The 27,412-nt window shown below is 40.7% G+C and overlaps 1 protein-coding gene across 16 annotated transcripts in view; it reads left to right on the top strand.

Moving 5' to 3' along the window:
• The first annotated feature begins 22,897 nt into the window (after positions 1–22,897).
• The window catches only part of tab3 (TGF-beta activated kinase 1 (MAP3K7) binding protein 3), a 149,548-nt gene continuing 145,033 nt past the window's right edge, over positions 22,898–27,412 (top strand). For 14 of the 16 annotated variants that reach the window (XR_012098949.1, XR_012098948.1, XR_012098950.1 and 11 more), the window contains exon 1: positions 22,898–23,025. The gene's annotated coding sequence lies outside the window, so the exon portion shown is untranslated. The remainder of the gene's footprint in view (positions 23,026–27,412) is intronic. The other 2 variants (XM_073045639.1, XM_073045638.1) reach the window with 2 other exon arrangements.

The raw sequence follows: 27,412 nt of genomic DNA, 5'->3' as shown, positions 1-27,412 counted from the left end.
CAGCAACACCTACCCCCTTCCTCTTTAAGTACACATCTACCTCTGACTTACATGTATTCAGTATTTCAGCTTACAGTACTCTTGGTGAAAGGAAGTTGCGAGCACTCAGGAACCTCTCTGCCTGAAATGGATGTCCCTTTAGTGACATCTAGTTCTCTCATGTGAAAGCCACTTCTCCATATCTAATGATAAGGTCCCCCAGGATCCCATATTTCAATCAAGTCCCTCACTCTTCTAAATTCCAGCCAAAACAAGCGGAGCTTCTCTAACTTTCCCTCAACATATGACCTGCTCATTTCAGGCATTAGTTCAGAAAAACTCTGAATTGTTTTCAATGTGTTGGTGTCCTTCCTTTACTAGGCCCACCACATAGAACTGAAGTATTATCTTTCTATATTTGAATTCACATCCTTAATTACTTGCTGTATCATTCATTCAGACACCCAGATCCCTTTGCAAATCAGAGCTTTGCAATTTCTCACCACATGTGTTAGGGAGTATTCTGGGGTTATGTGAATATTGCAGAAATTAAGTCAAACAAGAATCAGTTTTCAGTTCTTAATGAGGATTGTAAATTGCATGCAGTAAATTGAAGTTAAAAACACGCCTTTGCACTATATGTGAGCACAGGCTGGCCCACAGACTAAAAAATATGGTTTGCAAAGATGTGACCATGAGATATTTACATATTTATCAGCCAAACAATAAAACAATGGGGTTGTATTAATTGGCCTGCATCAAACCCAGCAACATGGGCTAAGTTATTTGCACCATTGTGACTTGAGTTCAAGCTGGCAGACCAGATTGATGTAGTCATTTAGCATATTAAACATGGTTACATCTATAGGCAATCAATTTTTAAGACCATAAAAAGAGAGGAGCAGAACTAGGCTATTCAGCCCATCAAGTATGTTCTGCCATACCATCATGGCTGATTTATTATCTCTCTCAACCACATCCTCCTGACTTCTCCCCGTAACATAGAAACATAGAAAACCTATAGCACAATACAGGTCCTTCGGCCCACAAAGCTGTGCCAAACACGTCCTTACCTTAAACCTACCTAGGCTTACCCATAGCCCTCTATTTTTCTAAGCTCCATGTACCTATCCAGGAGTGTTAAAAAAACCCTATCGTTTCCACCTCCACCAGCACCACTGGTAGCATTCCACGCACTCACGACTCTCTGCGTAAAAAAAACTTTTGATGCCCTGATTGATCAAGAACATATCAACATCTGCCTTAAATATATCCACTGACTTGTTCTGCACAGCTGTCTGTTGCAACGAATTCCACAGATTCATCACCACCTGGCTAAAGATTTTTTTTTCCTCTGCTCTGTTCTAAATGGATGTCCCTCTATTCTGAGGTTATACACTCTTGTCCTAGACTGTCCCAGTACAGGAAACATCCTCTCCACTTCCATTCTATCTCAGCCTTTCAATATTCAATAGATTTCAGTGAGGCCCCCCCCCCCCATCCCATTCTTCTAAACTCCAGTAACTACAGACCCTGAACCATCAAATGCTCCTCATATTTTAACCCTTTCATTTCTGAGATCATTCACGTGAACCTCCTCTGGACCCTCTCCAATGCCAGCACATCTTTTCTTAGATAAGGGGCCCTAAACTGTTCACAATACTCCAAGTACTGTCTGACCAATGCCTTATAAAGTCTTAGCATCACATCCTTGCTGTTGTATTCTTGTCCTCTCAAAATGTATGCTAACATTGCATTTACTTTCCTCACCACTGACTCAAACTGCAAGTTAACTGTTAGCGGATCTGGCATGAGGAACTCTCAACTCCCTTTGCACCTCTGATGTTCCAATTACTCCCCATTTAGAAAATAGGCCACACCTTTATTCCTTCTACCAAAGTGCATGACCATGCACATCCTTACTCTATATTCCATCTGCCACTTATTTGTCCATACTCCCACTCTCTCTAAATGTTTCTGCAGACTCAGTGCTTCCTCGTCACGACCTGCCACACCACCTATCTTCGTACTGTCTGCAAACTTAGCCACAAAATCATCAAGTTCTTCATCCAAATCATTGACATATAATGTGGAAAGAAGCAGCCCCATCACTGGGCCCCTGCAGCACACCATTAGTCATCAGCAGCCAACCAGTAAATATCCCCTTTATTCTCACTCTTTGCCTCCTGCAAGCCAGACAATCTTCAACCCATGCTAGTATCTTTTCTATAATACCATGGGCCTTATCTTGTTAAGTAGCCTCATTTGCAGCAGCTTGTCAAAGGCCTTCTGAAAATCCAAGTCAACAACATCCAGTTACTCTCCTTTGTCAATCCTGCCTGATATTTTATCAATGAATTCCAACAGATTAATCAGGCAAGATTTCTCTTTAAAGAATGTTGATTTTGGCCTATTTTGTCATGTGCCTTCAAGTACCTGAAACCTCAATCTTAATAACAGACTTCGACATCTTTCCAACCACTGAAGTCAGGCTATCTTGCCTTTCTTCTGCCTCCCTCCCTTCTTAACGAGTGAAGTGACACTTGCAATTTTCCAGTCCTCTGGAACCATTCCAAATTCTAGTGATTCTGGAAAGACCATTGCTATTGCTTCCACAATCTCTTCAGCCACCTCTTTCAGAACGCTGCTGTGTAGTCCATCTGGTCCAGGTGACTTAACTACCTTCAGACTTTTCTGCTTCCCAAACACCTCCTTAGTAATAGCAACTGCACTTACTTCTGCCCTCTGGCCCTTTCACATTGCTGGCATTCAGCTAGTGTCTTCCACAGTGAATCCTGGTGCAAAATACTTCTGAAGTTCATCTGTCCTTTCTTTTTCCTCCATTACTAGCTCTCCAGTGTAATTTTCCAGGAGTCCAATATTCATATATGAGAAAACATTTTGTACTTTCTTTTATATTATACGCTAACTTACCTCCATATTTCATCTTTACATTCTGTATGGGTTTTTTAGTTGCATTCTGTTTGTTTTTAAAAGCTTCCCAATCCTCTACCTTCCCACTAATTTTTGCAATGCTATCTACCCTCCCTTTTGCTTTTAATGCTTTCATTGACTTCCCTTGTCAGCCACAGTTGCCTCATTCTCCCTTTAGAATACTTTTTCATCTTTGGGATGTACATTTCCTGTGGCTTCTGAATTGCTCCCAAAAACCGAAGCCATTGCTGTTCTGCCATCATATATTCTAATGTCCCCTTCCAAAGGCCAACTCCTCTCTCATGCCTCTGTTATTCCCTTTACTCCACTGTAATACTGATACATCCGATTTTAGTGTCTCCTTCTCAAACTACAGGTTGAATTCTATAATATTATGATCATTATTTACTAAGGGTTCCTTTACCTTATGCTCCCTAATCAAATCTGGGTCATTACATAACACCAAATCCAGAATTGCCATTCCCCTAGTGGAAGGCCATCTCATTGGCATTCTACAAAAGTTCTCTCTTGGGATCCAAAATCGGCACCAACCTGATTTTCACAGTCTATCTGCATATTGAAATCCCCCATGACTAGATAGATAGATAGATAGATAGATAGATAGATAGATACTTTATTCATCCCCATGGGGAAATTCAACTTTTTTCCAATGTCCCATACACTTGTTGTAGCAAAACTAATTACATACAATACTTAACTCAGTAAAAAAATATGATATGCATCTAAATCACTATCTCAAAAAGCATTAATAATAGCTTTTAAAAAGTTCTTAAGTCCTGGCGGTAGAATTGTAAAGCCTAATGGCATTGGGGAGTATTGACCTCTTCATCCTGTCTGAGGAGCATTGCATCGATAGTAACCTGTCGCTGAAACTGCTTCTCTGTCTCTGGATGGTGCTATGTAGAGGATGTTCAGAGTTATCCATAATTGACCGTAGCCTACTCAGCGCCCTTCGCTCAGCTACCGATGTTAAACTCTCCAGTACTTTGCCCACGACAGAGCCCGCCTTCCTTACCAGCTTATTAAGACGTGAGGCGTCCCTCTTCTTACAACATTGCTCTTTTTACATGTCTTTTCTATCTCCTGCTGTAATTTGTAACCCAAATCCTGGCTACTGTTTGGAGGCCTGTTTATAACTCTGTTAAGGTTTAAGGGTCTCTTTACCCTTGCAGCTTCTTAACTCTACCCACAAAGATTCTACATATGATCTTATGGCTCCTTTTCTAAGGACTTGAATTAATTTTTTACCAACTCCCTTTGCCTATGTGCCTATCCTTTTGATACAATGTGCATCCTTGGGTGTTACGTTCCCAACTGTGATCTTCTTTCAGCCACGGCTCATCAATGTCCACAATATTGTACCTGCCATTCTCTAACTGAGCTACAAGATCATATACCTTATTCTGTATATTAAGTGCATACAAATATTACACCTGTATTCATCATTCTTTTCGATGTTGGCCCCTCTGTTACACTTTAAATCATCCCACTGACTACAATTCTTCCCTATCATCTGCCTATCAGTCTCACTACACAGTGCATCTAGTTGTATACCAATTGTCCCATCCTCAGCCCTGTCACTCTGGTTCCCTGCCAAAGTAGATCAAACCCTCCCCAACAGCTCTAGCAAACCTGCCCACAGTGTTATTGATCCCCCTTGGGTTCAGGTGTAACCATTCTTTATGTACAGGTCATACCTTCACCAGAAGAGATCTCAGTGATCCAGAAATCTTACTTTTTCCCTGCCCAAGTTCTTTAGCCATATATTCATCTTCCAAATCATCCTGTTTTTATCCTCACTGGTGCATGGCACAGACAGAAATCCAGAGATTACTATCCTGGAGATCCTACTTTTCTGCTTCCTGCCCAACTCCCTATATTCTCTCCTCAGGACCTCCTCCCTTTTTCTACCTATGTCTTTGGTACCCTATGTATCATGACGCCTGGCTGTTCACCCTTCCCCTTTAGAACGTTGTGGACCAGATCTGAGACTCGCCTGACCCTGGCACCTGGTTGGCAACATTCCACTGGTTGTCTCTTTCACATCCACAGTATCTGCTGTCTGCTCTTACAACATTACTATTTCTTCACCCTTCCCTTCTGAGCCACAGAGACAGATTTAGTGCCAGAAAACAGGTCCCCCCCACCAACAACATCAAAAGCAGTATTCTTATTATTGAGTGGCCTTTTTTTTTTATCTATTCAGGGTATTTGTATACTCAGAGACAGCCCTGATGACGTTAATTTTGGGTGTCTGGGATTTCTGTCCCCAGCAGCTTTTAGACTATTTGTGTGAATTATTTTGTGGCAAACGAGTTTGCACAATCAGAGGTGTCTGTCACTGTAGACGTGCAGTTAAAAGGAAGCATTGTCAACCCAAGATGTTGAAGCAAATTATGTCATTGTAACAATTGAAATTGTAATGAATCAACTGCTGTTACCTTTGTAAAAATGTGATATACTTTTGGGTTTGTGAGGCTCTACCACGAATGTCTCTGAGAGAATGTTTGTTTGTTGTGATGAACTAAGACTTTTATATCCAAAACCTCTCCAGTTTCTCCAGTGTCTTCATCATAGTCACAGCATTTATGAGCTCAATTACAACCTCAGCAGTCTGAAGGAGTGGGGTGGGGTGGGGTGGGGTGAATATTTCAGATTGCGACACCCTACGCTTAGATCTCCTTTGCCAAATACCATGGAATCATGAAGTATCAAAGAACACAGCAGAGGTCTGGAAAGGTAGATGTGAAAGTGTCGTGGTGTGTATGTATGTCTGTGTAAGGGGCTTGCTACCAGACTGCACTGGATAATCCATCAAGACAGGGCCATCAGTTGTGAAAGGTGGTTGCTGATCATTTGGGATGCCAGAGGGGTGCGTGTTTACTCGTTCAGTGGGCATTGTGAAGGACCCCATGCACCCCTCATACAAACTCTTCTCCTTCCTGCTATCTGGCAAAAGGTACTGAAGCATTCGGGCTCTCACGACCAGATTGTGCAACAGCTTCTTCCCCCAAGCCATCAGACTCCTCCATACCCAGATTCTAGACTGACATCTACATCATTTATTATTATATTGTAATTTGTCCTCTACTGTGCCTATTGTCTTGTTTATTAATTATTGTACTGCCCTGCACTGTTTTGTGCACTTTATATAGTCTTGTGTAGGTCTGTAGTCTAATGTAGTTTTGTGTTGTTTCATGTAGCACCATGGTCCTGGAGGAATGTTGTTTCGATTTTACTGTGTACTGTACCAGCAGTTTATGGTCAAAATGACAATAAAAACGACTTAACTTGACTTGACTTGAAGCATAATGTGGCTACTGAGGACATTTGGGTAGGGTGGAAGTTACTGTTCAAGCCTTTAGAGGGTGTGTGTATATTCATTTGGGGATCTATATAGCAGTGTATTGTTTGTAAGTGTGTGCTTGACTGTATGTGTGCGGTAAAACCTCAGAATAGAAGCCTAAGGGGGTGTAGAAATACCTGGTTTGTGACACAAAAGGGATACTGCAACATCATGAGCTTAATTGTGGAAAGGGGTGAACTCACTGAATATATACTGTCCTCACTTAGAGCTGTGTGGCAATGAAGAATTTTGGAGAAAGCTAGAAGAAGTGATTGAAATCCACCAGCTGCTCCCAAAGACATACACATATTGGTTAAAGCTAAATGCCCAAGAAGAATGTGTGACAGCATAACCCCGGGGATGCAGGATGGGATGTGGGCAACTAATGGGAATGTCTGTAAAGTGGAGAGGTATTGGAACTTTAAGGAAGAAGTGACAGTGACTGGGAGGAGATGGGAGTAACTGGGGAATGATAATGTCAGTTATTCAGGAAGCCAATGTACTCGTGAAGGGCTATGCAGAGTGACAATACCAGGTCTAAGAGAAATACTCGGGGGGGGGGGGGGGGGGGAATGATCCAGCTTTCCTGAAAACGCTTAAGGCAGGGCTGAATATAGCTCACCAGGAAGTTTTGGACTTGGGCATAACTATGGGATCCACCTGCTTCACATTAGTTTCATGGGCCGGGGAAATGAACTGAAACAGTGGAAAGAGAAGTCGTAACCTGGCTGTAGTGAATATAGCTGCTGCAAGGACGCAGAGACTTACTTTGTATGCCAACAACTGACAAAAGACTGCCAGAACAGACACAGAAGGGTAATGTCCAGTCACAAACAAGAGAAAATCTCCAGACGCTGGAAATCCAAGCAACACACACAAAATGCTGGAAGAACTCAGCAGGCCAGGCAGCATCTGTGGAAAAGAGTACAGTCAACATTTTGGGCCGAGACCCTTCAGCAGGACCAATGGTTTGTTAAACTGTGGCCTATCAGGCAATGGTCAGAGACAGTGTTGCAAGAAGGGAAGAAGGTGTGACAGTCATCCACCAGGACAGGCAGAAACCACAGCAGAACATTCTCTACGCACACTGACTGCTCACCAGGTTACTGAAAGAGTAAAGAGAGTATCCTAGTAACAGAAACAGCGATCGACAGCCTCGTTGCCAGTACTGGTCACATAACATATGTACCCAAGAGCTTTAATGGTGGGCCAACAATGCAATATGTTGTAGACACAGGAGCTTCAGTATCCATAACTGATCTGCCCTTGCCCATGACTGGGGAGACTATTTATGTTACAGTTGTAGGGGGAAATGATGAGAGCAGCAAAAAGTAAGCCTGTGGTACTTAAGAGAGAGGGAGTGTGATTTCCAGTGAATTTCTGGGTATGCCTGTACAATTAAGGTATTGTCCTGGGGATAGATGCACTTAGTAAGGCAGGTGCTATCATAGATTCAGGGACAAGACAGGCTGCATGGACAAGTCAGGGTCAGAAAACACATAAGATTCTCAGAGTGAAAAATGTGGCTATGGCAGCCCTGGTCAGCAGGGACTGGAGCCAGGATGGCGTATCTGGATTACATCAAGGGGGTACAAGCTGAACACAAACAATATTGTTAACCAGTCAGAATAAACCCAATTATATATAGACCCCCACACACATATCCCAGACATATGCAAGTGGAAGCAAGGGTCTGAACTAAAAGGAGAAAGGTGAGTTGTTCTAAAGTAGGACAAATTGCCCAAGACTGGAAGATGAACAGGTCATATTAATCCGAATTCTATAGATTGGAGATTTGAAGGTGAGAAAGCTCAGAAGGTGTTGGAATTTTGGTTGACGTGGGTATGGTTGAATGTTTGTTTGTCCAAGACCAATAATTTCCAGCATTTTCTGTTTAAAAGCCTTAAGGTCTAAGATTCTGGAAGGTGGTTGTGATTGTGTGTTTTAAGGTGTTTAACCTTTGAGAGACAGTAACTAAAACATGGATGGTTTGAGTTTGAAAAATGTTGTGTGAGGTGTGGCCACACAGGAGTTCACTCGAGAGAGAGGGAGAATGTGTATGACTGAGTGAACGCAAGGTTTGACATGTGTATGTTAACTCTGCATTGGAAGTGTGTTGGAATGCATCCAAGAGGAAGCTTCTGTTATTTGATGTGAAAAGAATTTGCAGCTTGTTTTCTTAAAAAGCCTCTAAGAAGTTGTGCAAATGTGTGTGAGTGGGGACCCCATCTACCCATCTTTTCTTTTCCTTTGTACTTTGAAATATGTGTTTACTGTATATTAAATGCTTGTTCAAATTTTTATTCAGTTTACTTGTGAAGCTTCAGAGAAAGAAAAATGTGAGCATAGACTTTTGGTTTGGAATGCTGCTTGCAGTTCTGGTCTCCTTACTTGAGGAAGGATATACTGGCTTTGGAGGAGGTGCAGAGGAGGTTCACTAGGTTGGTTCCGGAGATGAGGCAGTTAGACTATGAGGAGAGATCGAGTTGTCTGGGACTGTACTTGCTGGAATTCAGAAGGATGAGAGGAGATCTTATAGAAATATATAAAATTATGAAAGGGATAGCTAAGATAGAGGCAGGAAAGTTGTTTCCACTGGTAGGTGAGACTAAAACTAGGGGACATATCCTCAAGGTTTGGGGGAGTAAATTTAGGACAGGGATGAGGAGGAACTGCTTTTCCTGAAGAGTAGTGGACAAACAAGGTTGGATAGAGTTTTGCATAATAGGGGAATTAAGGGTTATGGGGAACAGGCAGGGAGGTGGAGATGAGTCCATGGTCAGATCAGCCGTGATCTTACTGAATGGCGGAGCAGGCTCGACAGGCCACATGGCCTAGTCCTGATCCTATTTCTTTTGTTCTTATGTTCTTAACGTGTTTTAAGTTTGTGTCTATTTATTTCTTTGCTTTGGAATTTATATCGGAGAGAAAGACCCAGATTCCACACTGGCCATGTGGAATCCAGGTTAAGGCAATGGAAATGTAAGTGTCTCTTTGTGGATATGAGTGTCACAACCACGGATTCAGCAGCACAGTAGATACAGCAATTGCACTTGAGAATTTGCACATGTCATCTAATTATTATTTCATGGTGATAGTATTTCACTCCATACTTGTTGTCGTGGTGCTTGTCGAGACTTGGACTGAGCATAGCAACGCTTCGCTGCTGCTTTGCATTCGGCCTTCCCTGAGATATTGGACTTTCAAGTCAACTGACTCTGAAGACTAGTGGTATTCATTTAATGTTTAGATGTTGTTTTCAGCCGCAGTGTAGGCTTTCTTTTCCTTTTGAGAGTTTTAGTTAACAGCCCTCTTTTGGCCCAGCATTTGTTGTTTTCTTTTCCCCTTAAACACTGTTTGTATTAAAGTCTGTGAACTATCGACCTGCTTCAGTGTCTCTCACTCCACACTTCGGCCATACCCGAACCTGGTAACAATGAGATGCCCAGGTTTCAGAAAGAAATGGCATTTTGGAAATTGATGATTTGTGTATACTCAAATTGAGAATTTGATATTTATGTTTTTGGAGGAAGATTGAAACTCTTGGGGATTGATCTGAAACATTGCTTTTCTTAGGTTCCAAGTTTAAAATAAAATGCATTCTCATAGAATGCAAATACAGAATGTGTTCGACATCCAGCATGTGTTGGGTAAAATGCAAATGAGGGTTTACCATTGCTGACCATCAAGAACCAGGGGGAGAAGGTAGACCAAGCACGTTAGCCCACTAACAATCTCATTAAGGGAAATTAAATAAAGACCATCAACCTCCTAATTCAAGCAGATCTGCAAATGAAATGAAAACACAAATACAGAAGACAGAGAGAACATGTTCGCAAACTGTGAATAAAGTGTTAAAGTATAATTGTAACTATACTGAAGGCTGGTGCTGAGAGGTAGATGATTAGTTATAAAGATCAGAATAGAAAGATATTGGGGAAAATAGATGGAAAAGGATCCGAGTTACAGCAAGTTCCACAACCTGGGTGCAAAGGTGCCTCCATGCTTTGACAGTCAAAGCGAGCATAAAAAGCATTGAGCTCATCTGGGAGTGAAACCTTGTTCTCACTTGATTTGACTTTGTAGGAAGTGACAGTATTTGAGCCCTGCTGTCAACAGTCCTTCCGTGATTCAAGTTTGGTCTGGAATTGACACTTTCTGGAGATCGTACCTGGACTCTTGTATTTTACTAGTTTGCCAGACCTGAACACCACTGATCTGGTCCTCAGCAGGCTGCACAGCTCAAGGTTCATACAGGGCTTCTGCTTGGGAAAGACACGGAATGACTTTGTGGGGACACACTCATCTACAGTTGTTTCCAATAGAGACCAACCTAACCCCTCCTGTAGACAGATCAAAGAAACTGAGGGACTTGTCAGATTATTCTAAAAATTCACTGTCAAGGCATGGATAGTGAACTGTGGCCTGTGAACCTAAAATAAAGTTATCTTGTTGGTGCCCCTGTACATAGAGTAACTTTTGATATCCAATTCTGAGTTTTAGCTCTCGGATATTGAAGGAATATGTGAAGAATAAGGGTATGTGTAGAAGGAAGGAGGCAACAAGCACATGAATGACAAAAGTGCAGTTTAGAGACTGGTTGAATTTGAGAAGGCAAATGTGTCCAAGAAGAGGATGTTATCAAACTTCTGAAATGTTTTATTGCCATCTCAGCTTAGTCTTATAGATAGCCAATTAGGGATGATACGTAGTGGAGATGAAGGTACAGGGAGGAGCATAACAGGTTAGTTATTGGGAAAGGGATCTGAAGTGAAAGGCATTTTTGCTGCTCGACTTAATTAGATCCATGGTAAAGTTTGGCCTTTCTGGGGTAGATTTCTGAGCCAAGAGCAGGGTATGTGAGAGAGTATTCTGGAGTTATGTGAACATAGTAGATAATAATTCAAGCAAGATCCAGCCTTCAGTTCTTAATGTGGATTGTAAATTGCAAGCAGTAAATTGAAGTTAAAAACATGCCTTTGCACTCCTTGTGAGCACAGGCTGGCCCACAGACTAAAAGATATGGGTTGCAAAATGGAGACCATGAGAAGTTTGCAGGTGCATCTGCCAAATTTTAAGACAATGGAGTTGTGTTAATTGGCCTGCATCAAACCAGGCAACATGATTATTTGCACCATTGTGAACTGAGTTCAAACTGGCAGACCAGATTGATGTCGTCACTTAGCATAACAAACATAGTTTCAGGTATAGATGTTCAATAGTTTTTTTGTGTACTCTGAGACAGGCCTGACAACATTAATTGTGGGTGTCTGTGATTTCTGTTCCCAGCAGCTTTTAGACAGTTTGTGTGAATTACTTTGTGACAAAGGTGTTTGAACAACCAGAGGCATCTGTCACTGTTGATGTGTAATTCAAAGGAAGAATTGCCAACCCGAAGTATTGAAGTAACCTGTTGAAATTGTACTGAATCATCTCCTGTTACTCCTGATCTTAAAGGTATAAAAAATGTGATATACTTTTGTGTTTGTGAGCCTCTGCCAAAGGTGTTTCCATGAGAATGCCTGTTTGATATGATGAATAAAGTCTTCAATACCACCAGCTTTAGTGTCTCTCCAGTGACTCCGATCAGTCACAACAGTTGTATATGATAAAAAACCAATCCAAAATTGGCCTTTCATCAGAACTTTTGAGTTTGTGAGACTCTACCAAGAGTATCTCTGAGAGAGTGTCTGTTTGCCGTGATGAATAAAGACTTCCATCTCCAAAACTTCTCCTGTAACTTAGTCACAGTTACAACAGGTGGATAGTGTACTTAATTATATTTATCCTGCCAAAATGAACAACTTATGTTTCCAATTTATAATCCTTGTGCTAGATTATAGCCTCCTCATTTAACCTATCAAACCATTTCTTTTAGAGCTTCCTCAAGTTCTCTTCACAATTTCTTTTCTCACCTACTTCATGGCATCAAATAATGACCTTCAATGCTTTAATCCAAATCATGTAATTATATATATATAATGGGTTCCTTCAGCACATTGCTCATTACATCATACAATACAGACAGAAACTCATTCATGCTTAAACACGAGGAAATCTGCAGATGCTGGAAATTCAAACAACACACACAAAATGCTGGTGGAACACAGCAGGCATCTATAGGAAGAAGTACAGTCGACGTTTCGGGCCGTGACCCTTCATCAGGACTAACTGAAAAAAGAGATAGTAAGAGATTTGAAAGTGGGAGGGGGAGAGGGAGATCTGAAATGATAGGAGAAGACAGGAGGGGGAGGGATGAAGCTGAGAGCTGGAAAGTTGATTGGCAAAAGGGATACGCAGCTGGAAAAGGGAAAGGATCATAGGACGGGAGGCCTAGGGAGAAAGAAAGAGGGAGGGGAGCACCAGAGGAAGATGGACAACAGGCAAAGAGTGACTGTGAGAGGGACAGAGAGAGAAAAAAGAGAGAAAAGAAAAAAGGCGAAAATAATAGATGGATAGATAGATAGATAGATAGATAAATAAATAAAGGATGGGGGTAAGAATGGGAGGAGGGGCATTAATGGAAGTTAGAGAAATCAATGTTCATGCCATCAGGTTGGAGGCTACCTAGATGGAATATAAGGTGTTGTTCCCGCAACTTGACTGTGGCTTTATCTTGACAGAAGAGGAGGCCATGGATAGACATATCAGAAAGGGAATGGGACGTGGAATTAAAATGTTGGCCACTGGGAGATCCTGCTTTCTCTGGTGGACAGAGTGTAGGTGTTCAGCGAAACGATCTCCCAGTCTGCGTCGGGTCTCACCAATATATAAAAGGCCACACCGGGAGCACCGGACGCAGTATACCACACCAGCCAACTCACAGGTGGTGTTGCCTCACCTGGAAGGACTGTCTGGGGCCCTGAATGGTGGTGAGGGAGGAAGTGTAAGGGCAGGTGTAGCACTTGTTCTGCTTACAAGGATAAGTGCCAGGAGGGAGATCGGTGGGAAGGGATGGGGGGAACGAGTGGACAAGGGAGTTGTGTAGGGAGTGATCCCTGCGGAAAGCAGAAAGAAGGGGGAGGGAAAGATATGCTTGGTAGTGGGATCCCGTTGGAGGTAGCGGAAGTTACAGAGAATTATATGTTGGACCCAGAGGCTGGTGGGGTGGTAGGTGAGGACAAGGGGAACCCTATCCCGAGTGGGGTGGCGGGAGGATGGAGTGAGAGCAGATGTGCTGAAATGGGAGAGATGCGTTTGAGAGCAGAGTTGATGGTGGAAGAAGGGAAGCCCCTTTGTTTAAAAAAGGAAGACATCTCCTTCGTCCTGGAATGAAAAGCCTTATCCCGAGAGCAGATGCGGTGGAGACGGAGGAATTGCAAGAAGGGGATGGCATTTTTGCAAGAGACAGGGTGGGAAGAGGGATAGACCAGGTAGCTGTGAGAGTCTGTAGGCTTATAGCAGATATCAGTAGATAAGCCGTCTCCAGAGATGGAGACAGAAAGAATAAGAAAGGGGAGGGAGGTGTCAGAAATGGACCAGGTAAACTTCAGGGCAGGGCGAAAGTTGGAGGCGAAGTTAATGAAGTTGATGAGCTCAGCATGCGTGCAGGAGGCAGCGCCAATGCAGTCGTCGATGTAGTGAAGGAAAAGTGGGAGACAGATACCTGTGTGGGCTTGGAACATGGACTGTTCCACAAAGCCAACAAAAAGGCAGGCACAGCTGGGACCCTTACCCTGTTTGCTTTTAACCAGCTACTTTTCTTTCCATGTAAACATGTTACCTGCTACCTAAGAGCTACAATAACCTCTAAGGAGGTAACTGCCTCCACAATATAGCCCTTATGAATAGCTACAGACATTTTCCTTTTTTAAGATGTTAAATTAGTTGGCCTACTTTCCAGATATGGAGTTACAGTCATAATTTTCCAATGAAATGGAACCTTCCCCAAATTGATTGAATTTTGGAAAAGTTAAGACCAACACATCACCTATCTCACCAGCTAATTTCAACAAGCCCAAGGATAACCAGGCGAACTTTCCTTGAGTTTCTTCTGTTCCAATCATATGATAAAAATGTCAAAAATATATTGTTGCTTGAGCCAGTGCAGAAAGATAAATAGAGCTTTCAGGAACAATTTTAATATCATGCCCATTTTAATAGTTGTCTCAAAAGGATAAAAGTGTATTGTTTTGAATTGATTATTATTAAATTTCTTATATAGTATATTGATTTCATACTGTGAACTAAAACATAAACTTAGCCAAGCTCTATGAGGTGAAACTAACTAAAGGAACATTACCTATTCAGCTTTTCAACTACCCAGCCAGCAAGTGGGAACAAACTTTTTACTGGTAACAGTAGAAATATTTTACAATATTTTTAAACTTTTGGCATTAACTGTAACAATGAGTGTTTCACATTTAAAGTATTTATTGTTCACAAAGAGTGCATGCTATTGCCTTTTTTGTTCAACTCCCTGAATAATCTCCGAAACTATGCTATAATCTTTGATTCCTGAAAACTTAACTTTAGTACTAAATAATTTGCATGATTTAGATTTGTTTGTTGACTTTTGGTGATTTCGTACTTTGATGACAGTTGAATTATAAATAAACCAGCAATGGATATTTGTACAAGGCAATGTTTTGGCCTATTTTGATTACATGTTGTATTTTCAGGGATTTATAGAGGCTATTCTTGAATATATTCAGCATTAACCAATTGGGCTATCACCAGGAATGAAACATTACACAGATTAGGCAAGAATAAATATTAGGACTTTTCTGGTGATGCAGACAAAACCTAGAAGAGAATTAAATAAACATCTTTAAAATTAATGAGATGTCTTGATATAACTTGTCACAATTGAATTTTCAATGATTTGTGTAGCTGGATCCTGGACTTCCTGTCAGATCACTGGCAGGTGGTAAGAGTGGGCTCCCTCACCTCCACCCCTCTGACCTTCAACACAGGAGCCCCTCAGGACTGTGTACTAAGCCCCCTCCTTTACTCTCTGTATACCCATGACTGTGTCGCCACCCACAGCTCCAATCTGCTAATTAAATTTGCTGACTGATTGGCCTAATCTCAGATAATAACGAGGCAGCCTACAGAGAAGCCATCACCCTGACATATTGGTGTCAAGAAAACAACCTCCCCCCAATGTCGCAAAAGTGAAGGAGCTGGTTGTGGACTACAGGAGGAATGGTGACAGGCTAACCCCTATTGACATCAATGGCTCTGGGGTTGAGAGGGTGAACAGCTTTAAGTTCCTCACATGGTCTGTATATACCGTCTGTGCGGTGAAAAAAGCATAACAGCGCCCCTTTCACCTCAGATGGTTGAAGAAGTTTGGTATGGGCCCCCAGATCCTAAGAATTTTCTACAGGGGCACAACTGAGAGCATCCTGACTGGCTGCATCACTGCCCGGTATGGGAACTGTACTTCCCTCAATCGCAGGACTCTGCAGAGAGTGGTGCAGACAGCTCAGTGCATCTGTAGATGTGAACTTCCCATGACTCAGGACATTTACAAAGACAGGTGTGTGAAAAGGGCCTGAAGGATCACTGGGGACCCGAGTCACCCCAACTACAAACTGTTCCAGCTGCTACCATCCGGGAAATGGTGCCGCAGCATAAAATCGAGGACCAACAGGCTCCGGGACAGTTTCTTCCACCAGGTCATCAGACTGATTAACTGATACTGACATAACTGTATTTCTTTGTTATATTGTTGTACATAATATTTATTATAAATTACTATAAATTGCACATTGCACATTTAGATGGAGCTGTAATGTAAAGGTTTTTACTCCTCATGTAAATGAAGGATGTTTCAAAGGTTTCAAAGATGTAAGCAATAAAGACAATTCAATTCAATTCAATTCAGTTTGATTTGGGAGCTTGTACTGAGGAATCCTTCAATGAATTGTTAAAATTTGGAGTGAGGGTCTTTACCAGATGAAGGGATCCAGCAACGTGTATGATGATCACCCAGGTTCAGTGGAATGTTGATGATCTGTTCTGTCCCTTTATTGGAAAAGTAGTGATTCTGGAAATACTCCACATATTTGCAAGCAGCCTAAGAGGTTCACTTGTCCATATACCTCCTCCCTCCATTCGGGGCCCCAAACAGTCCCTCCAGGTGAGGCAACACTTCACCTGCAAATCTGTTGGGGTTGTCTCTTGTGTCTGGTGCTCCCGATGTGGATTCCTCGACACTGGTAAGACCCGTCGTGAATTGGGGGACCGCTTCATCGAACACCTCCGCACCATCCGCCACAGGTGGGAATTCCTGTTGGCCAAGCATTTTATTTCCAATTCCCATTCCTGTTTTGATGTGTTGATCCATGCCCTCCTCTTGTGGTAAGATGAGAACACAAGAGCAACAGTTTATATTCCCTCTGGGTAGCCTCCGACCTGATGGCATGAATATCGATTTTGCCTCTCAGTGAACAATTTCCAGCTCCCCCCATTCCCCACTCTGACCTTTCACTTCTTTTTATCTGCAAATTACTTCCCCCCCCCATGTTTCCTCCTACTTCCCTTTCCCCTAAAGTCCACTCTCCTCTTCTATCTGATTCTTTCTTCTCTAGCCCTTGACCTTTCGCACTCACCTGGCTTCACCTATCACCTTCCAGCTAGCCTCTTCCCCTACCCCACCTTTTTAATTTGGCACCTTCCACATTCCTTCCCGGTCATGAAAACAGGTGTTGGTCTGAAATATCGACTGTTTACTCTTTTCAGTTGATGCTGCCTGACCTGCTGAGCTCCTCCAGCATTTCGGTGTGTGTTACTTTGAAATACTTTTGAGAGATTTTGATTGGGCTTTGACGTTGGCATTAGATTGACTAAATCCCCGAATGAAATTCTGTAGAGGTGCAGGTTCAGTGTTTGGGATGAGGGCGAGTTTTTTTTTATTAAACTTTTTTTTATTGTGTTTTCAAATAGTTATAGAATAAAAGTGTGTGAAAAAGAAAATATGTGTTACCCATCCCCCCCTCCCCTTAACCCCTCCCCCCTAACATCCCTATTGAAAGAAAAAAAAGAAAAAAAAAGGATTGCCTGGATATTAGAAGATCCCCTCATGCTCCACGGAGTTCGTAATAACTTTAGTATATATATTTATTTCTTTCCCCAAGTAACCAATTATTTCATCTTCAGAGCGCCTATATATTTAATCCTGTCTTTTGTAAATAAGGGTGCCAAATTTTCAAAAATGTTTCATATTTATCTCTTAAATTATAAGTAATTTTTTCAAGTGGAATACAGCCATAAATTTCTTTCTTCCAACAATCTATACTTAAATATGTATCTGATTTCCAAGTAACTGCAATAGCTTTTTTGGCTACTGCCAATGCAATTTTTATAAATTCTTTCTGATATTTATTCAATTTGGATATCGGTTTTGTCCCTTCAATATCACCTAGTAAAAGTAATATTGGATTATGCGGAAGTTGTATTCCAATAATTTGTTCCAATAAAACTCTTAAATTTGTCCAAAAAGGTTGAATTTTAGAACAAGACCAAGTAGAATGTAAAAAAGTACCAATTTCTTGGTTACATCGGAAACACTGATCAGATAAATTTGGGTTCAATTTATTTATTTTTTGTGGTGTAATATATAGTTGATGTAAAAAATTGTATTGCACTAATCTTAATCGGACTTTTATTGTATTTGTCATACTCTCAAGACATAGTCTTGACCAATTTTTTTCTTCAATTTTAATATTCAAATCACTTTCCCATTTTTGTCTTGACTTATGGACTCCTTGTTTAATTGCCTGTTTTTGAATCAAATTATACATACAAGAGATAAATTTTTTAGTCTTTCCTTTTTGAATTAAAGTTTCTATTTCATTGGGTTTCGGTAATAACATTGTTTGACCTAACTTTTCTCTTAAATAAGCCCTTAGTTGAAAGTAACAAAAAAGAGTGTTGTTTGATACTTTATATTTATTCTTTAATTGATCGAATGACATTAATATACCTCCTTCAAAACAATCTCCTATATATCTAATCCCTTTTTGAAACCAATTATATAAAAGTTGATTATCCATTGTAAAAGGAATAAGTCTATTTTGAATTAAAGATCTCTTTGCTAATAAGGATTTCTTTGTCTCATCGTCAACATTTATCTTATTCCATAAATCAATCAAATGTTTTAATATAGGAGATTCTTTCTTTTCCCGTATCCATTTAGATTCCCATTTATATATAAAGTCTTCTGGTGTGTTTTCTCCTATTTTATCTAGTTCTATTCTGATCCATGATCTTTCTCAAAAAAAGATGCAATAAATCTAAGTTGGTTTGCTTTATAATAATTCTTAAAATTTGGAAGTTGTAACCCTCCGAGCTCAAATTTCCATGTCAATTTTTCCAACGATATTCTTGACATCTTACCTTTCCAAAGAAACTTCCTCACATATTTATTCAGCTCTTGAAAAAACTTCTGGGGTAATTGTATTGGTAGTGATTGAAATAAGTATTGTAATCTAGGGAATATATTCATTTTTATGGTATTTACTCTGTCGTGGGCAAAGTACTGGAGAGTTTATCATCGGTAGCTGAGCGAAGGGCGCTGAGTAGGCTACGGTCAATTATGGAAAACCCTGAACATCCTCTACATAGCACCATCCAGAGACAGAGAAGCAGTTTCAGCGACAGGTTACTGTCGATGCAATGCTCCTCAGACAGGATGAAGAGGTCAATACTCCCCAATGCCATTAGGCTTTACAATTCAACTGCCAGGACTTAAGAACTTTTTTTAAAGCTATTATTAATGCTTTTTGAGTTAGTGATTTAGATGCATATCATATTATTACTGAGTTAAGTATTGTATGTAATGAGTTTTTGCTACAACAAGTGTATGGGACATTGGAAAAAATGTTGAATTTCCCCATGGGGATGAATAAAGTATCTATCTATCTATCTATCTATCTACTAATGTTATTGGTAATACCATCCATTTATCAAGATCTTCTTGAATTTTTTTCAATAGTGGTAAATAATTTAATTTGTATAAATTCTTTATGTCATTATCAACTCTTATACCTAAATATTTTATACCATTTGCCAGCCATCTAAATTGGGTTATTAATCGACATTGATTATAATCTCCTTTAGTAAGAGGTAAAATTTCACTTTTATCCCAATTTATTTTATAACCTGATATTTTCCCATATTCTTCTAATCTATAGGATAATTTACGCAACGAGTGCAATGGGTTTGTTAGATAAAGCAGAACATCATCAGCAAATAAGTTAATCTTGTATTCTTCCTGATTAACTCTGAAACCCTTAATATCTGGGTCCATTCTAATCAATTCAGCTAATGGCTCTATCGCCAACACAAATAAAGCAGGTGATAATGGACAACCTTGCCTAGTTGACCTTATTAACTGAAATGGTGTTGAAATTTGACCATTTGTCACTACTTTCGCTTTGGGATTAGTATTTAAGGTTTTAATCCATTTTATAAAAGATACTCCTAATCCATATTTTTCCAATACCTTAAATAAAAAATCCCATTCCAATCTATCAAATGCTTTTTCTGCATCTAAAGCAACTGCCACGCTCATTTCCTCCCTCTTCTGCGCTAAATGAATTATACTAAATAAGCGAGTTACATTATCTGCTGATTGTCTATTTTTAATAAATCCTGTTTGATCCATATGTACTAATTTTGGTAAACATTTAGATAATCTATTAGATAAGATTTTTGCTATTATTTTATAATCAGTGTTTAATAAAGAAATAGGTCTATATGATGATGGCTTTAAAAGATCTCTATCTTTTTTTGGCAATACTATTAAAATAGCTGTCGAAAAAGATTCTGGAAGTTTATGCGTTCTTTCCGCTTGGTGTATTAACTCCATAAAAGGAGGAATTAATAAATCTTTAAACTTTTTATAGAATTCAGGCGGAAAACCATCTTCTCCTGGAGATTTATTACTTTGAAGTGATCCTAGGGCTTCTTCGACCTCTTTCAATGTAAAAGGCATATCTAATCCCTTCTGTTCTTCCGTATTTAATTTTGGAAGAGTTATTTGTGATAAAAACCTTTCTATCTTGGCATTGTCATTTTGTGATTCTGATTTATACAACTCAGAATAAAAATTCTTAAAAGCTTCATTAATTTCTAAGTAATTTTATTTACTCTTGTTCGAATTGCATTTATTGTTTTAGAAGTCTGATCTGTTTTTAACTGCCATGCAAGAACCTTATGTGATCTTTCACCTAGTTCATAATATCTTTGTTTAGTTCTCATAATTGCTTTTTCTGTTCGATATGTTTGGAGCATATTATATTGTAACTTCTTGTTAATAAGTTGTCTTCGTTTTTCTTCTGTCATATTTCTTTGGGATACTTTTTCTAATTTTGTAATCTCTTTTTCCAATTGATCTATTTCTATCATATATTCCTTCTTAATTTTAGAAGTATAACTTATTATCTGACCTCTCAAGTATGCCTTCATTGCTTCCCACACTATAAATTTATCATCAACTGAATGTGAATTTATATCTAAAAAGAACTGAATCTGTTTTTTCATAAAATCACAAAAATCTTGACGTTTTAATAATATTGAATTAAATCTCCACCTATAAATTGATTCCTCTTTATCTATCATTATCATTGTCATTATTAAAGGAGAATGGTCTGACAATATTCTTGCTTTATATTCCACATTTTTCACTCTATCTTGAATATTCATTGATAATAGGAAAAAAATCTATCCTTGAATATGTTTTATGTCTATTTGAATAAAATGAATAATCTCTTTCTTTTGGATTAATTCTTCTCCATATATCAATCAAATTTAAGTCTTTCATCAATGATAGAGTTAATTTTACTGCTTTTGATTTTGTGAGGGCGGGTTTTGAAAGCAAACCCTGTTATGGATAGTTTGGTCTAAGCCATTTGTTTCCTTGTTGTAATTTCAGTGAATTTAAATCATGCTGAGAAAAGGGGAGTAACTTGCTGTGAATTTCAGTTTGACAAGGATATTGTGCAATAAGATCTTGCAGTTTGCAACGTTACCACTCTGCCACATTTGCATTTTATGGTCCAGCAATATTGGTGAGAACCAGGTGAAAACCAAACCCCTTGAATGATTTTAAAATACAACTTCATTTTTAAAAACGCAAACACAAGGAAATCTGCAGATGCTGGAAATTCAAGCAACACACGCAAAATGCTGGTGGAACGCAGCAGGCCAGGCAGCATCTATAGGAAGAAGTACAATCAACATTTTGGGTCAAGACCGTTCGTCAGGACTAATGGAAAAAAGAGACAGTAAGAGATTTGAAAGTGGGAGGGGGAGGGGAGACCCAGAATGATAGGAGAAGACAGGAGGGGGAGGGATGAAGTTAAGAGCTGGAAAGATGATTGGCAAAAGGGATACAGAGCTGGAGAAGGGAGAGGATCATGGGATGGGAGGCCTAGGGAGAAAGAAAGGGGGAGGGGAGCACCAGAGGGAGATGGAGAACAAGTAAGGAGTTATTGTGAGAGGGAAAGAGAGAGAAAACAAAATATAAATAAAATAGATAGGGATGGTTTAAGAAGGGGAGGAGGGGCATTAACAGAATTTACAGAAATCAATGTTCATGTCTTCAGGTTGGAAGCTACCAAGATGGAATATCGGGTGTTAATTCTCCAACCTGAGTGTGTCTTCATCTCGACAGTAGAGGAGGCCATGGATTGACATATCGGAATGGGAATGGGACGTGGAATTAAAATGTGTGGCCACTGGGAGATCCTGCTTGCTCTGGCAGACAGAGTGTAGGTGTTCAGGAGAAACCCTAGCCCTAGTGGGGTGGTGGGAGGATGGGGTGAGAGCAGATGTGCGTGAAATGGGAGAGATGTGTTTGAAGGCAGAGTTGATAGTGGAGGAAGGGAATCCTCTTTCTTTGAAAAAAAGGAAGACATCTCCTTCGTCCTGGAATGAAAAGCCTCATTCTGAGAGCAGATGCAGCGTAAGATGGAGGAATTGAGAGAAGGGGATAGCATTTTTAAAACAAAGTTATGGAAACCAAGTGGAACCGGGTCTTGTTACATTTTAATGGGATAATGGAAAGCCAATGAGACTACAACATTAATTTTCATACAATCATAAACTTGATTGCATATCACATTTTAAAATTATATTCTAAGTATATTTTCTCATAATTTATTTGCACTTTATCAGGATTGCAAGTTCGATTTTAAAGCTAAATAAAATATTTTGGGAATTATGCCTTGACTATCAAATTTATTTTTCCATTTTCTTTTGTGATTGCAGTACAGTAATTAATTTATATGACGCATTTACTAAAATTAAATTATGCATATCAATTGATCTGACTTGATTTTTATTTCAACAGCAGTTCAAGATAAAAAGGAAATAAACTGCATGATTGCTGTTTCAGATGACTTCAGGTGCTTTTTGACAGATCCCATTACTCTGCCGCGAAGTTTTAATAAAAAGCAAGTGCAGTAACTAAGTTCTGGTGCCGGAGCTGCGCATTACCGTGGCCGAACCCAGGATGGCAGTACTGAGTAGACGGTGAAAACGAAGTTGTCTTTCGGGCCCTGCGAGAAGGAGGTCTCGCGAGACCTGGCCTCGGTGGCCGCCATGTTGTATTTTGGCTTCGGCCTTTTAATAAGTTGAGGGGCAGCGAGAGGGAGGAGGGGCGGAGGGTGGGAGGGGGAAGGGTAGGTGTTTGGGTAGCCGAGCTGGGCCGTGGGAGGGAGGGACTGAGCTGACTGAGGGTGGCCCGCGGACGGCGCCGGCGGAGAATGAGAGCCCGGCTGGAATGAAAGGCGGTAAGTCGGGGATAAGGAGGGAGGGAGAGGTAGGATCTCCACCACCCATCCCAATATCCCCACATCCCCCTCACCCCCACTCTGCCTACGTCCCCCTCGCCCCCACCCTGTCTACATCCCTCTCACTCTCCCAACATCCCCCTCACCCTCAACCCCACCTTCCCAATATCCCCTCACCCCCACCCTCCCAATATCCCTTCAGCCCCTGCTTCCCAACATCCCCTCAGCCCCAGCTTCCCAACATCCCCTCAGCCCCAGCTTCCCAACATCCCCTCAGCCCCAGCCTCCCAACATAACCCTCAGCCCCAGCCTCCCAACATAACCCTCAGCCCCAGCCTCCCAACATAACCCTCAGCCCCAGCCTCCCAACATAACCCTCAGCCCCAGCCTCTCAACATAACCCTCAGCCCCAGCCTCCCAACATCCCCTCAGCCCCAGCCTCCCAACATCCCCTCAGCCCCAGCCTCCCAACATCCCCTCAGCCCCAGCCTCCCAACATCCCCTCAGCCCCAGCCTCCCAACATAACCCTCAGCCCCAGCCTCCCAACATAACCCTCAGCCCCAGCCTCCCAACATAACCCTCAGCCCCAGCCTCCCAACATAACCCTCAGCCCCAGCCTCCCAACATAACCCTCAGCCCCAGCCTCCCAACATAACCCTCAGCCCCAGCCTCCCAACATCCCCCTCACCGCCATCCTTACCTCTCCTTACTCCTACAACCCTCCTTACCCCCCTCGCCCTCAAACCCTTTCCTCCCATTGCTACCCCTCCCCACTACTGTCTGCACCTCCTCACTCTCTGCTCCCCTCCCTTGATGATCTGATTCTCCTTGGCTGATCCTCTCTCTCTTTGCACACCTTTTCTAGCCCTACTTAGTAACCCCCTTTCAGCCCCCGCTTTGTTACCCTGCTGATTCATTTTCTCTTCCTCTCCCTTGCACTCCTGGCTGATTCCCCTTTCTTGCTTTCCTTTACACTTTGTTTAATCCCTATTCCTCCTCCCACCTCCTGAATTCCATCCCTTTTCTTATTTATCACACTTCATGCCCATATCTGCTGATAGGCTTTTCAGATTGCTTCAGATCTATAAACCTCAGTTAGATTGTGATTTTTTTTGTTGTAAATCTTACTGTGTGGGTGTTTGGTGTCTTTTGCTTATGAATTTTTTAATTTTAAAAAGAGACTCAGTCAAAATGAAAACCATGAAATAAACATAACTAATTATAACTAAGTTGCCTGGTTCAGCTAGAGTTCTGGTACAAGTTGCAGTCCTGATGTTTAATTGACTAAGGTTTAAATGCATATTTGATGTTTGTGTCAATTTTTATTAGTGTAAATATGCAACACTGAAGATTAAGCTCTCAGGTTCATCATGATAGGCAAACCCAGAAAATGTTAAAAGCTCAGGACAGTTGTTGATAAAGTTTTTAATCGCTACAGATTAGTGTGTACAGTTTGGTGAATTTGCTGAAATATTTTTGCAGCATGTTCTCCATTGCTCAATATAGCAGTAGTTCAATCTTGTGAAGTCATTCTATTTTGAAGTAGTGATTGCCAAAATAAATTGCCTCAGTATAGTTATGCTTTCAGATGCTCTTGGACACACAAGATAACTTTCTGGTTATTCTTGCTGCTGATTAATACTTTTATGGTATAGTGATTTGCAGTGAAGTATCATGTACCTTTCATGTGCTGGCCTCGGTTCATTTTCAGTGAAGTTGAGAATGAATTACTCTACTGTCCTGTCACTTATGATACTGTAGTTGGTTTGTATTGCTGCTGGTGCAGTAAGATTCTGGTCGCACTAACTTTTAGGAGTAAAATTTGTAACTGGGTGTAATAGTTACAATGGAACAAAAAGAACAGATCTTGTAATTAGTAATGATGGCTTCAAGGACAGTGTGAGAAAGAAGTTCACCTGTTCACTGCAGCATCAAACACTTTTATTCCTCCTGTCCCATTTTAATAGTTTTCACCTTTCCATCTTTAAGTTGAAACTTAATTTTAAATGTTGATTTACATTGAAATGGATAAACTTGGAGCCAAATTCTGTACTAAGAAATTAAGTAGCTAGATTTGCTTGATGTAGCATATTTGACAACTGGAAATGAAATTGGTTTGTTATTGTCACGTGTTGTTTTTCATTCTGTTCATTACACACAGTGCATTGACGTAGTACAAGGTAAAACATGACAGAATCAACTGTAATGCTCCAGACAAAATGAAGTGGAGTACACAATAAGATGTAAGGTCATAGGTCAAGAGTCCATCTTATCACACGATGCAGCCATTCAATAGTCTTATAACAGCAGGTAGAAGATGACCTTGAGTCTGGTGGTTTGTGCTTTCAGGCTTGGTTGTTTGAAGCCCTATAAGAGAGGGGAGCAAAGAGAATGTTTGGGGTGGGGTATTCGTATTTTGCTGGCAGTGAGAAGTATTGATAGAGTCTGTGCATGGGAGGCTGGGTTTTGTGATATATGAGCTCTGTCTACAACTCTCTGCAGTTTTTTGCAGTCTTGGGCAGAACAGTTACTCCATCAAGTCGTGATGCATCCACATACGATGCTTTCTATGGTGAATTGACAGGCCAGATTTCTTAAGCATCCTGAGGAAGCATTGGCACTCGCAAGTTTTCTTGTCTGTGATGTCTCTGCCTTAAGTGTCCACCAGTACAAGCTATTGTTGATGTTCACTTGTAGGAACTTGGAAACTTTCAGCTCTCTCAACCTCAACTCCTTTGATGTTAACAGGAGTGTGTGTACCACTTCCCTGCCTGAAGTCAGTAACCAGCTCTCTATGTTGTTGACGTTAGAGAAAAGATGGTTATCACGGCACCATGTTATTCTGTCTCCTCCTTGCACTTCGATGTGTTGTTATTTGAGATATGGCCCAATATAATGCTATCATCTGCAAACTTGTAGGTTAGAGCAGAATCTGGCCACACAGTCGTGATTATACAAGGAGTAGAAAAGTGTGCTGAGGATTCAGCCTTGTGGAGCACCAGTTTTGAAAATGATCTTGGTGGAGGTGTTGCTGCCTATCCTCACGGACAGTAGTATGAAGTCAAAGGTCCAGTTGGAGAGGGAAGTGTTGACTCCCAGGTCTGAGTTTGGTGATGAGTTTACTTGGAGTTGTAGTATTGAAGGTGGAGCTTCAGTCAATCATCTATTATTGGTGTCTTTCCAGTCCAGATGATCCATTGATGAGTGTAAAGCCAGGATGATGGTGTCTGCTGTAGGCCTGTTTAGGTGGAAGGTGAATTGCAGTTGTCTGAGTTAATGTGTGCTAATTCTTGAAGCACTTCATGATGGTGGATGTCTAAGCCACTGGGTGGTAGTCATTAAGGCACGTTACCTTGCTTTTCTTAGGTACCGGGAAGATGGTGGTCTTAAAGCAGGTGGAAACCTCAGGGTGAAGCAGGGAGAGGTTGAAAGTGTTTGCAATTCCCCCCAGCCATTGAGCTACACGGGATCTAAGGGGCACGGTCTAGGCCAGATGCTTTCCACGGATACACTCTCTAGAAGACTGATCTCAGACTGATAAGCATTGAACTTTGCTTCTACTAAGGGTGAATGTAAATATTGCACAAAAACTGCACAGGAATCTTTAGAAGATGACTTAATTTGAAGTTTATATAAACTTTTTTCACCTATGCACAGAGGAGTGCATGTTATAATTAGTTGGTTATTTGGTTACTGTAAATTCTCCTGTGATTAGGCTTGGGTTAAATAGGTGGGTCGCTGGGCAGGAAGGGGCTATTCCATGCTGTATCTGTAAATAAATAATAAATAGAAAACAAAATTGTGTACTACTATACTTCAGTTTTTACTTATAAGTTGTCAAACTTGTATTGAAGTAGTCACACTTGAGATTGTACCAACTAAATATTGAAGATAGTGTTCATTCTTTTGGAGTGTAAAATCATTAACTGAATGGAAATGTGAAATGCCATTAAATTCAAGTACATGAAGAACATAGCTCTAAAGCTAACATATCCAAAATTACTTGATGGAATGATTGCTTCCTGAGAATGCCATCAATTTTATGAGTCTTTTGAGAATGGAACGAGGCTCAGACTGAGAGGCAGGCCTGTATTTGTAAGGATTTTGCTTATTTTCCATTTAGCAAAATATTTTGCTTTGTTTGGCATCAATATTGAATGATACTGAATCATACAACAAACAGTGAGACTATTGAGCACCTGACCAGCCAGCTCTTTGGAATAGGCAACAGATTAATACCCCTTGTTTGCTTATTTCACAAAGTTGAAAATCTTGTTTTTAGCATTTCTATTTTTAAAAAATCTGTTTCTATCTTAGTTATTTCCTTCAATTCTAGCCGTTCCAGAAGGTATGCACCTTATCTTGAGGATGGCTAATATGGGTGTC

This window comes from Hemitrygon akajei, chromosome 5, assembly GCF_048418815.1.
Source record: "Hemitrygon akajei chromosome 5, sHemAka1.3, whole genome shotgun sequence".
NCBI classification, from domain to species: Eukaryota; Metazoa; Chordata; class Chondrichthyes; order Myliobatiformes; family Dasyatidae; genus Hemitrygon; species Hemitrygon akajei.
The sequence above is the reverse complement of the archived record's forward strand: the minus strand, read 5'-3'. Positions and strand labels throughout refer to the sequence as shown.